Genomic DNA, 14,203 nt, shown 5'->3' with positions numbered 1-14,203 from the left:
CCCGCCACCGTTAACAACCGATCTAGAATCAGCTCGTCCCACCTCATCACCAATCCCCATCATTATGTGCTTATAACAAAACCGTCCCTGGTCAACGAGTAGCCTAATCGCTGGAATGCAGGAATGTCGCATCAACGTTGGACAAGGGAAGAGCCAGGATGTGACATTGAGCACTCATCACAGTCGACTTCTGTGATGGCATTATCTGCATCGCCAGCAAATCCTGGCTGTTTAACCCAGTTTATACATTCAAAATGTGCATATTGTGAAGGCCTTTTTATGTCTAAGCCTATCATGCAGTTGCTATTTTGAACTTTTTTTTGTCATATACAAATCACCTCAGTGCCAGTTTTCATACTGTGTTCTGCACTCTTGTGAGCCTTATGGGTGTAGTGTATGGCAGCATGGGTGCGAAGCTTTTTGTGAAATAGTGTGTAACTTGTTGTCATAGAATAGTGTGGAAGTGGTTGTGTGGAACCCTGCCAAACCACATGACTTCCTCTGTCATAGTTAGGGTGCAGCTGGCAGCAAATACCTCCAGGTATTATCTAGTGAAAATAACTACAATGTGATACCGTCTATAGACACTTTCAGTGTCAGATTAGTTATATTATGCTCAAGATAACATATTTTATATATATTTTTTTAAATATAAATTAAATCGCTGGTTACAGTATGTGACTATAGGCACACAGGTGACCCAGGAAGTAGAAATGCAAAGCTAGGCCAATGGAGAGCATGTTCATCTTCGAAACTATGATATGCACCTACGGTAATTATGTCTCCCTTTATCGAATTATGTTTTAATCTTTTCTGCTTCGAAATAGGCAAAATACCCTACAAATAAAGACATTTGGAAAGCCGTTTGTTTTGAAAGCATTTATGAACATTTGCAATCCCAAATGTGCTAGAGTGGCTTCTAGGAAGGTTAGTAGCACTACAATATCTTCAGAGGACAAGGGGACCATGAAACTGCCTAATCAAAGAACCAAAGGAGAGGCCGCAAACTGAATGAGGGCATGGGAGAAGCTTTGAGCTGTTTTGGCCAGTAGGTGACAGTGTAAGCAATGTAATGTGACTCCTCTCTGTTTCCAGAAAGCACAGTGAAAGTCTCCTCAAATTACAAAAAAAGCAACTAAAAACTTCAAATTAATTTTAATAATTGTTGTGGTAATCAGACACTCTCGAAATATTCATATAGTATTTTCTTGAAGTTATTTGATTGATTAGAAAAGGTTAGTTACTCTATGAACTTGAACTATTTGTATTTCTTTAAAAAAAATCTATTTGGTTTCAATGTCAATCATAAGATGAATATACTGCTAAAAATAACATATACTGTTGGGTTTTAGCTCATTTAAAAAGAATAAGGAACATGTTGTATTTCTCTGACTAATAAACACATTAATATCACATAAAATAGCAACACCTCAAATTAAATAGAAAGCCTCAGCATTTTCAAATAATTTATGTAAACATTCTCAACTGTCAGCCAGAAAAGAACAACTACTATGAAAATGACTTAAGTGTTATGTAGCTACCTAACTATCTGATAGATTCATTTAAATTTGCCTGAATCTTAATAGCAACATTTCAATTATTATTTTAATTGATAATACTTTAAGTGGCATTTATGTTATTTCACTTGAGCTAATTCTTCAAAGTAAATAGGAGCTGTTTTTGTCATTTAATTTCTGTAATAATTGATTAATTCCAAGATAATATCATGCAGTGTTTGAGGCAGTTCTTTTGTGATTTTATTTTCCTTAAGATGGCTTGAAGTAAGTCATGTCAGTAAACAATAATGAATTATGTTAATTATAACAGCAGAGCAGGTATAAACAGCATGATTCATAACTAACAAACAGTCTGTCATTGATGCAGAGACTCTTATATTTATTTATTTCCCAACAGTGACTGATTATTTTAATCAATTCAAGTTAAAGCTACAATCCTTAGTTGCTACATCCATTTTTGGACTTATAAATGTATGATATATACCCATTGATTCTTGAAGAATATAACTCATGAGCTTAGTTCAACTGTTTTACCACATCAGAACCCAAAATATATTCTTGTTTTGCTGCAACATTTGTAAACAATGTAAATTAAAACAAACACTGTTTAGCCTCAAAACATGGTTTAACTCAAAATGTTCTATCATGGATAGTTAGTCCTTGCATCCATAGCTCTGTCTATGAATTTAAGAGTGGTTGCATTTCTTAGTTTTTTAACAAAACAGAAGCAGTTTTGTTATTGTTTCAATTAAGGATTCTAGCTTTGAGGTATTTCCTTAAATTCTTGAACTGCTCTTTTATCTTGAACATGCACAATTGCATTTGGTTGTTCTTGTGTCATTGTATCCTGAATCACATTTTACCAACAATTTCTCATCTGTCGCCTTTCAGTCGCCTGCAGATGAAGCCAAATTCATTTTTAAATTATCCCCAAGTAATATCTGGATTCTCCTTTCATCCCCACGCATCAAAGCCAACCAATGCACACTTCAAACAGCCATCACCAACTGCCAATCACGTATCTAAAGATGACAAACACAACGGAAAATGCTAATCAACCAAGGACCCGCATCTACAAAGTAAATAAAGAAATTATAAACAGATGCCATAATTTACAACATATGGATAAATAAAGCACTATGTCATCTTTTTCAAAACAGTGGTTCAAGCGAGGTCCAAAACCCTCCCATCCAACCAAGCCTCTCATGAGTCAATGACTTCACTGGAGCCTGATGTATGTTGATGCTTTTTCCATTCAGCACTGAATGGAAGTCCGCAACCCAGACTCTGGTTATGGTTGTATAAATCATTTTATTTTCCCCAAGTTCCTACTCAAACAGCCGCTCTCCAAAGACCTTCTAACTTCCATTAACTATGGGCAAACGATTGAATATGGTAACTGACGTTTTTGAAGATGGGATGGTTTATTGTCTCGCACTTTTCTAAGTAAAACATCATTTCTATCAATGATTGGAAATGTTTTTTAGAGAGGGGGTGACACAGAATACAATAAGTAGTTAGTAGGAAATTCAGTCAACCATTTCTGGACTTCTTGACTTTTTGAAATCCCCATCCGTCCACTGTTGGCTGCCCTGCCCGAGCACATGAAGTTAGTGATGCCAAAGATGAGCTAAAACAATATGAAAGGTGTACTTTGAAAGGCTTTGTTTTTTCTCTTCTGCTCAACGTCACAGAAGTTGTTAACATTACAGGGGGGAAAAGATGTGTGTGTTTCCTGGCTGAACTTTGGTAGAAGGTACAAGAAATGTCAAGGCTTGACTGTGGTCAAAGCTGTTCTCGCATACGTACACACACACACACACACACACACACACACACACACACACACACACACACACACACACACACACACACACACACACACACACACACACACACACACACACACACACACACACACACACACACATTTGAGTCTTGAGTCACTCTTGCTATGCCTGCTTGTTTTGTTTTGTTCTAAGTGTGAGAGACTGAGATCTTTATCTAGCTACCATGCACTGTAGTCCAAGGAATGCAGTAAGATGGGTAACAGACAGTTTCACAGTAGTGGCGAGATCTGTGCTGATAATTGGGTATGCTCAGATGCACCTTTTTCCAGTATAGAACAAGCTTTGTTGTGGGAGCAAAAGTATTTCTGCAATCGCCCACTTTCTATTTCCCAAATCACCTCGCAGTGTAACACTGTGGTAATAATTCCATACATATGTTATCAACCTTTCTGTTTACTATTTATTTTATTTTGTTTATTATTTAATAGAAACATATGAAGGGCCAGTGTGTCTAGATTCATATTTTCAACACTAAACTGTGCTTGATCAGCAACAACTGATCATTCACAAAATTATGATATTTTTGCCATTGATAATAACAACACAGGTTTGGCTCAGAGAAGGGAGAGATGTTCAGCATTGAAGTTATTGAACAACCACTATAAAGTTAATCAGAGAGGACTGCACCTCACTGTACCCAACATCAACATGTGTACTGAATATGTGATCATCTAATCAACAGATTCTCCATATTCTCCCCGCAGGTGTCTGCACATCAAAGGGGCAAAGGATGGAATGGTATCTCTATGCCTGCACTTACTACTGTGAACAAGCCTGGTTTTAACCCCCTGGACATGGCCAAGAAGAAACCTAGGAAATTGAATTTAATTACTCTACCGCTGCCTGGTTGATGTGTGGTACCATTTGCAACCTTTAGGTAAGGTTGGACCACAAAAGAAACAAAGAAACAAAGCCCTAATTAAGATTCATTATCAAGTAAATACTACAATACTTTGACAAGATGTAGCACAGAGAAAGGACAATTTAATCAATCACACTCAACCCTTTTGAAATGAACATATTTTCAAACACAGCAAGCAGCAACTGAGAGGCCATAATGGATGATGACTTCCAGACTGTTATGCAGTGGAAACAAGCGTTTTGCTTGTTGTGTAACACCTTGCTGACAAATGTGCAGCTCCTTTATCTAAAGTGTGAAGAAATCAGACAACAAAAGGAGATGTCTACTCCAAGGCTTGGCATATGTGCTAGCTTTGAGGAGATAGACAGGAAACCTTAAATGCCAGGCTTGCGTCTCTGAATAACGAACACACAGTACCTCCTCAGACCGTCTTGTCACATCCAAGCAACCCTAAATAAAAATACTTCTTATATACATACATCATTGCTTTTCCCCTCAGTATGAGAAATATCAGTCTCAGTCCATCATCTTTTATAGTTCTGAGGAGGAGACGTAGTGTTCCCCAAAGGCCCCAATAGATCCCCTTTATTAATTCTGGTCCTGGATAACGAAATGACATAACATTTTTAACATTATGTATTTTTGTCTTTCTAGTTCGAGTCACTATGGAGTGTAAAGACAACTTTAGTGATGGTGCATCTTTGGCTTGCTCAGTGTGAGAATAACACATTTACAAAACTCTACAGAGTTATCTCTTTCCCCAAAACCGTAACTGCTCAGCCCTGACAAAATATTTTAAAAACTGCAGTTTGGAGCAGATATGTGAAAACCAAGAGTCCGTAAAACCATGCAACAACAATGGCTATTATATCAACCACTGCTCCGCCAACCACCATTCAAGACCAATACATCATATCAGTAGTAAAGATAAGAGGTCTATCTAGCCTCAATTAATGTTTTCAGTTGTTCCAGTTTAGAAAATCAAGAGAAATAACAACAGTTGATATATGTGTGGTGAATCTCTCGCTGCCATTGCCAGAGCAACCCTGTAATCTAGCCCATCATAAAACCAGAACAGATTTGGTTTAGCGCTTCCAGGGTGCCATCACTTTAAATTATTTTGAGCCAATCAGAAGGCCTGGGAGAATAATGTTTGTTCCCAGGATTGATTCCCAACTAGATGATATACTGTGAGAAGCAGTCCATTCAAATCTATTTCTCACACATATGCAGAAAAACTCTCACCAAACTCTCACTCTCCCAAATACACAAGTATGGTTTAGGGTTGAGTTTCCCCTGTCATTACAGGGACAAGGTTAGTTGACTATGAATCACACTTTTCAAGGGTCATTGTTTCTTTTCTGCAAGGATAGAACTACCACACTATTATCACAACATTATCCTCCAGCTTCCTGTGTAACACGGTCGTAGATTTGCCTCCCGATAGTAGTTCCATCTAGTAACATCCCAGATGAAAGAAAATCTCAGCTACACGAACCCAGACGTCATAAAAATGAAAACACAATGTGAGCATTTACATTTTAATGAGTTGCTGAAAGATATGTGAATCTTTCAATAGGCATCAGTGTACATATATTTTTTCATCCCTGTTTGAGTTTATAAAAGGAAAATCAGTTCAGCACCAGTTGGGACATCCAATCTCTGTTCTCAGTCTCTGAATCAAGTCAAAACCATCAAAGCCTAAAGTTTAGGAATCTAAAGTCGGTTCAATCTCAGAACGTTTCCCGCAGCCTTTCATGGGTTGCCAAACATTTATTTGTTTTGGATTAGTTGAATTAACCCCGCCTTTCCCAGTGTCAGAATAGCCACAGTCACAGCGAAAAGATTACAAGGCCCTCCCTCATATATCCAGCTCAACAACCGTATTGTACCGTACACAGCGGCAAAATATTTAATATCACTGGATAATATTTTGGTTTTTGTTTGACAAGTAAATGGCCCTCTGAGCTGACAGTTCCCATGAGCACAGACCTGTACCCTTGGTGTCACCGTGGCAAAATGTTCATGATATCTTGACTTTACTGTACTTAAAGCTCTATAATGTAAAATGTAAGGGCACCAAAGAAACTGTTAAGTATTTTTAGTCCCAAGGCATTGAGTAGATTGGGCTGTTCTCATTCAATGTAAAATAAATTAGAGATGATGAAATTATGAATTATAGATATTGTTTGAGGCGGAAATTTGGAGATTATTTCTAAAAGTGTCTTGGTAATAAACATATAATCAAACACCACGAACAGTTGTCATGACATAATTGTATTGGAAAGTGGTTCACTATTGTGGAAAAAAGGTTGGGCGATTTAAAAAAAACACAAAGGCAGACTCATCATTTGAGGCATAACTCTTTTGGCGTCAATATTTCTTCACATGACAAAAGTCATGATAAAAACGATGTGTGAGTATGTAATGTGTTAGTGTTCCAACTATAGCGAAATGTTGAATAAATACAATTGTTTTTCTATTTCAAACTATTTCTCTTTCCATGGGTAAAAAAATATATCTGTTGCAGGGAATTGGGATCAATCCCAGATGGGACCAAATCATTTTTCAAAATGTGGTCAAATGAATCCTGTGGCTTCTAATATAGCACTATAGCACATGCAAGTTCAGTTTGAGAGAACTTTCCTTAGAATGCTCAGGCAGAGACACAGACAAGAAATAATTAAGACTTTAGAGCTCTGTTCCTAAGTAATCATATCAAACCAAAAACAGAACAAATCACATATTTTCTTTGTTGAAATTCGAAAGTTGGCATTGTGCTCTCTGAGCCTGAGCTATGTTTTTACAGTCATACAATGGGGCAAAAATCAAGTGTTTGTCTATCGATAGACAAGACCAGGTTGGTAATGTACAGTAGGCTACTGTACAACCAGTTTCCACTAATTCCCTTCTTGTTCCTCGAGGGGTCAGCCTTATTCACTTTGCTGAGTCCTTGGTCCTATCAATTATGAAGTAGCTCACTGACCAGTTCCGCACAGTACATTGGTACAATAAACGTGTTCTGCAGTTCTAAAGGAAGCAGTAGAATATTGCTCGTATATAAACACGTGAAATGGTTGACATGTTGACTACTTTGTGCCATGGTGTAATCCATGTAAACAATATGGAACACAACAGAGCTCTTGCTAGCCTACATTGATTAGCACCATTGACACAGCCATGTACAGTACATGTAGCTACAGTGGTTTCGTTTCATCACACATCTCATCGTCATTTACTTAGCCTTCACACCACTAATTCTGTCCCTGAGTGAGAAGTCAAGTCTGATCCTTGGCTTTCACCACTCCTCAGGCAGCCAATTAGCAACAGCTCTCTTAGTATTTTCCTTGTATTTCCATGGCTTTTGCCAGCTGGTTAAAAAATCTGGGATGTTTTCTTTCTTTTTTTTCTTTCTGTGCGACACTCCCCACTTTTGACCTTGGCTTCATAGAGGATGTTTGGAGCCCAGTCTCTCATAAGGCTTGGAAATGAACAAGATCACACAGAGGAGTTTTGACTGTATTCTTTATGTTTCTGGGCTTGTAATAATCTCCCCACACTTCCAATCCATTAACTTGTAAACACTACTGGTGCTGGCAGGATAAAGAGCTGAAAATCCACCCCTTTATTCATCTTCATGCTATTGTTCTTTTATGAATGGCTCGTATCCCTTGCTTCTTGTGTCGGACAAAATCTGTGCAGAGCACAGGGGACATGTTATACGATTTTCTCTATTCCTTTTAATGTTGATTGATACTCATGTATGGTCTTTGTGGATGTCTTGTCTTGAAGTGAAACCCTGTGAACAGGAGTCTAATGGGGGATGTCCCCCCTGAGGACGGGCATGCGGTCTGCCAAGTCATCTCATCAGCCTAAAGCAGGAATAACAGCAATCAGAACACATTAACAATTGCTTTCTTGCCTCTTGGTATCTTGGCAGGTATCAATTGGTGGCTTCTCTATAGGTCTTGTGAAACATTGGTACCCAGATCATTGGCGTGTGTGTGTGTGTGTGTGTGTGTGTGTGTGTGTGTGTGTGTGTGTGTGTGTGTGTGTGTGTGTGTGTGTGTGTGTGTGTGTGTGTGTGTGTGTGTGTGTGCCTACATGCGTGTGCGTGTGTGAGACTAAGCATGTATCCCCTTGATAGATGTATACATCCTCTACTTTGCCACATCAGTCCACTAACAGCGGAAAAACTGATCCCGGGATCTGCTGTTGACTGTCAACTCAAAAAAATCCAACCCGCCCACTCACCACTAGAAAGCGACCACCGTGAACGCACACATTTAATAGCCGTGCCATAAGTCCCGTGAAAGGCCACTCTGATCTTTTTCTATCTATGACATTCATTTGTTTCACTCTCCAAACCAAGAAAAAGGAAAACAACGCAATTATAACTGCCATTATTTCATTCGTTGTGATGTATGATGCTGTAGTGAGATGGCTTATTTAGGTGGCTTTCTAAGGGACGTCATGTTCATCTCCATGCAGTTTCATAAGCTGAAGTAATAACAAAAGTAAATCATCAGTGTGCGGTGTATTTGAGCGGCGATATAATGAGCCACTTAATTACATTGTAATAACTATATAGTTAAAAAGTGGTCCCATATTTTCTTGTTAGTTGTTCTCACTGTACCACTGTTGCCACTCCACTAACATGCTGAAGTACATTAATTCCTTTTGTGTTTCCTGATGTCCGCTGATGCCTGAGGCCCCCCCCTGACTCCCATTTATGGTTTGACTGGGGAAGGGAGTCAGGGGGTTCTCAGGCATCAGCCTTCAGCTGCCCGCCACTGTGGTCAGAGCCTGCTGCTGGCCCACCAGGGTTCTCACGCTAGTCCTCTACCTCTAAAGAGGCACAAGCCCCAGAGCCCTGGCCCCACACACACACACACACGCGCGCGCGCGCGCGCAAGGTGATATATACTGTACATAAACACACAAACACACAAGGTGATATATACTGTACATAAACACACACACATATGACACATGGTCATACATACAGGCACACACACATACAGATTCAAGTACACACAAATACACATGTAGGAGCTTTATGCACACACAAGCACATAGAGCACACACATTTTCATACACTCATACACAAATGTTTCTTTTCAATGTAAAATGTGACTTAAATCCTGAGGGACAGACTGTAGAGAGAACATATCAAAACCAAATCAGACGTGACTTTGAAGATTGATTAGCAGTTGAATGAAGCTCATCTGAGTCAATGGCACTCAAGCAACAATCCAAAGTGTTTATTAGCAGAGACTGATGAGGTTAAATTAGGGCTTTCATGGTATCTGTGATGTAGTTAGATTGTGCCTGGGTGAAAACGTAATCAGGAAGAGTTATTTAACCACCCACAGCAGACCTTGCTGGACTGTGGTAACAAAAAAAATGTTAATATCAGTAAAACCGCTAATATCATGTTAGATGCAGAGGCAAGGCAGGGCTGACTCACTTTAGCGCAAACCCAAGCTACAATTTTGTCAATGAAAATATCTGAAATTGAAGCTCTGCATGTCAGTGATCTTAGTGTACTGTTGTGAAGTTGTGGGGAGGTGCCAAAAAAGCTGCACTTAAAAAAATTAAAAATAAATTGCAACATTGGCATGTTGGCATAAGTTCAACAAGTAATGGAATAATTCAACGAGGGGAAAAGGTGCTGTAGAAAAAAATATCTTTCCACTGAAGCAACTTGCTGCTTGTGCCACATCTTTGTACAAGCGTACATCGTTGTTTCAATCTAGTGTGTCTTTAAATAGCAGTGTGTGTGTGTGTGTGTGCATGTGTGTGTGTGTGTGCGTGTGTGTGTGTGTGTGTGTGTGTGTGTGTGTGTGTGTGTGTGTGTGTGTGTGTGTGTGTGTGTGTGTGTGTGTGTGTGTGTGCACGCACGCCTGTGTGTGTGGAAGGAGCGAGGAGTGAATGGCTTGGCTCCACATCAAAGGCCCCTGCAAGACTCTGCATTAACGAGGCCCTTTGTTTCCTGCCTCACAGATTACAACAGGTTTCTCCCTCCACTGCAATGGTTCATCAGGCTCTGCTAGGGAGAGCACAGTAACCTCAGGACCCAGGCCTTTTCCTCAGTAACAGCCAACACTACAGCCCTGTAGAGTAGGGGAGGGCTAGGGTAGAACAGTCATCACAATACCCCACTCATAGAAATGAATAAAGATCATTGTGATCCAACTACTATCCCTACATCTGGTCCATAGCAGATTCACCCGTCCATAAACTTCCCTATCCCTCATTAACTCTGCAACAGCAAATGGCTGCTCCTTCAGCAAATGTTGTGTGATGTGAGACAGTTGGGTTGCGTCCCAAGTGACACCCTATTCCCTATACGGCGTACTACCTTTGACCAAAGCCCTATGGGCCCTGGTCAAAAGTAGTGCACTATATAGGGAATAGAATGCCATTTGGAACGTAGAGGTATGGTAGCTCCCATCAGAGAGCATTTTTAATGAGCCAGTCCAGCTCTTTTAACTGTAACATCTTTAGAAGCACATGAGCCAAAGCAGTCGTGACCCAAGATGGAACCGCTCCAATAATGGTTTGCTGCTTTCTTCTCCTCAAAAAAAGTCCTCCCTTAACTCAAAATGAGCCAGAAGTTTAGCTTACTTTTTACATAGCATTTTACCTGCCTTCTTAACCTTTTTGTGAAGTGAAGTGATTGGTCCAGCATTTAAAGTAACATCACTTTATTGAGCACATTACATAATCCCTGTTACATTCCTTATGGCTCCTTTTATGTCTTAATTATCTTCAGTTTGGCTCGGCCTTACAGCGTACTCAGAGGGGACATACTATATCAATAATGTAGACTTCGGAGATGTATTCAAATAGCGTTTGTGTAAAAGTCCGAGATATAACGTCTAAAAACTGTCCTGCATTCTAGAGGAGATAGACAGAAAGGCAATTAGACAGAAAAGGAGAGAGAACTGACCAGGTCACAGCGACAATGTAGTAACCATGTATGGATCCCAAATGGCACCCTATTCCCTATATAGTGCACCACATACAGTAGGGAATATGGTGCTATTTGGGATGCATACAATTTACATGAACAATGTATGTAATACATGTATCACTAGCCACTTTAAACTATGCACTTTTATGTTTACATACCCTACATTACTCATCTCATATGTATATACTGTACTCGATACCATCTACTGCATCTTGCCTATGCCGTTCTGTACCATCACTCATTCATATATCTTTATGTACATATTCTTTATCCCTTTACAGTTGTGTGTATAAGGTAGTAGTTGTGGAATTGTTAGGTTAGATTACTCGTTGGTTATTACTGCATTGTCGGAACTAGAAGCACAAGCATTTCGCTACACTCGCATTAACATCTGCTAACCATGTGTATGTGACAAATAAAATATGATTTGATTTGATTTGAACAATTCACTCATCCAATTGAATTATTGTCATTTACAGGGTTTCACATTCAAGGGTGCTTCATACTTCATTCATAATTGTGTTGAAGGGTGGAATATTTCATGGGGGAAAACCTACATAAAAATGTAGGCTGTCGAAAAGATTTGCTAAGGTTCAGTTTTGCACGTTGAATGTTGCTTGAGAGAACATGTTTTTGGTTGGAGGGAAACCAATAAAGCGCACACAAGTGGCTACAGTTAAGAACTGTTTCCTTCGATGTGGCCTAACCTCAATGAAAGGATGTGATTTAATTAGTTTGCTGCTTTAATGTGCCTGAAGTTTATTTAGAAAGCAGAGTATATAATTTTTTTGTAGGAACTGCAATTTATCCTTTGTGCCATAAAAATATGTGCAAGAGAGAATGGTTTCCCTTGCAAATGATTAAGAAATGGAAAAGGGATTACTCAAATCCAAGTTTTCACTTGAAATCATTCCATGATTCCAAATTGTTTGAGCTTACTGATATCTGAGAAGGGAAAATGGAAGAACTTTGGATTTTTTTTTGGTATTCCTCTTCTCTATCTAATTTCCCTCCCTGTTCAATATGGACTCTATGCTTTTCAGCTGATGTTCAAAGCTTCATTGCGACTTAGACAAAAGTATTACATGAGTGGTTTAAAACATGACTTAAGTTAACAGAAGACTGCTCACTTGACCTTTGACTGGTGTGCAGGGTAGGAGGAGTTTGCACGTTTGGGACTATTCCATTGCTTCAATAGTACCAGTCAAGCTAAATCAAGCGCACCTGAAGTATTTGATTAATGCATTTGACTCGTGTCTGCCCTGCTCAATGACTAAATGTAAATGAAATGTCACTTGATATGTCAATGTTGTTCACAATAGACAACAACGCACTAGAAATGACATATAACAAACACGTTTGACGTATGTGGAACTTTAGAAATGCACGTTGCAGGATTCCACATCATTGTAAAGCCACATAATTATGTTGCTTGTAAAGTGTACAACATCACCACCCCAGACATATTTCGGTCTTAGAAACTTTCTCTAAATTTAACCCCTAAACATTCAAGTGACTAATTTATGTGCCATTAATATTTGCATTGAGTTTCCATAAACCTTTGCCCGAAGTAATATTACCATTTGTACATATTTTTCTCTCGACATGAAGTGCTAGTGTTGGCAGACAGTGATTTTTGTTGTCTGTTTTCTTTCCTTTTTTGGTGTTTCCTGCCCCTAAGGCAGAGCAGAGAGTAGAATTTACTGACATCTGACGTCATGTCTCCAATTCCCATAGAGGAGATAAGAGATGGGGATACAGAGGCTGGTGTGTGAGTGAGTAATGCACACACAAACCCTGATAAGGAACGATTTAGAGTCCGACAAAGATAGATCTATCATATTAATCAAATCCAAAACTCACACACAGTCAAGTCCAACAAAGGAACGAGTGCATACGCCACCTCAAGGATATTTGAAACCAATGTGAGCACGTAGAAACACACACACACACAAAAAGTGCCAAAGAATCAAGAACTTGTGAAGTAAGCCACATAGTGAAACACAGCTGTGTATATTTAATCAAAGCGAATAAACAAGGAGTTTAAACAACTCATTTATAATTTAGATTTGCATACATTAAACAGCTCATTTTAATCTTTTTATTCATATGCATGGCCGATATTGTATAAATATGCAGCTTTATGCAAATACTAGGCACATTTTCTGTTTGTATTTAATTCTATTTCCCAGTTGTGGTTCATCATTTTCATTCAAGGCAACAGATTAAGCCAAATATTAAGTCACAGCATGGGAGCGTATAAATATTTCTCAATTAAAACTCAGAAGACCATGCTACTGTATCAGCATCAAAAATGCTAGTCTACATCTCCTAGTCTACATCTTTTCCCTTCCAAATGGTGTTTTTCCATCAATCAAAATCCAAGTGCTATAGAGACTAGCGAGCCGTGCCATGTCTCTTATATTGATGAGTCTTTTTCTGATGGTTTACAGGGGACGTCCTACATGTCTCTGGTGTTCTCACTACATCAATACAAATGTCAAATAAATATTTCTACAACTTCACCAATGTCGGGATAAGATGGTTTTAGGTTTTGTATCTAAATGCATACTGTATACGAAGGAATCGTGTTTTACACTCTATGTATTTATATATAACAATATATAACAATGTTATAACAATGTTACACATTAGATAACGTTGTGGGAAATATCTATCAATGGCACAATAATCTGAAAGATTACAAAGTGTCCCCTTTGTTAAAAACAAGTAACTCTATCCATGATGAGGTGTTAAACGTCATGAATGGGCTAATGCCCAGCAGGTTCTTAGGTGATGTCTCTTTAAGAACTGTACCCTCTGCGGAAACAATTGTACAACCCCCAACAAGTCATTGAATCTGTCAATCACCGGTCGGCGCTCTTTGATGTTGGGAGTCCTCGCCTTGTCTTGAGCTCAAATGCACTATTTGTTGCTGCCTGGCTGCATTACATTCAACGTGCAGGGCCGCTCCACAGCAGAGCAACTTTTGTTT

Source organism: Salvelinus namaycush, chromosome 3, assembly GCF_016432855.1.
Source record: "Salvelinus namaycush isolate Seneca chromosome 3, SaNama_1.0, whole genome shotgun sequence".
Classification (NCBI taxonomy): domain Eukaryota; kingdom Metazoa; phylum Chordata; class Actinopteri; order Salmoniformes; family Salmonidae; genus Salvelinus; species Salvelinus namaycush.
This window is presented reverse-complemented; position numbering follows the sequence as displayed.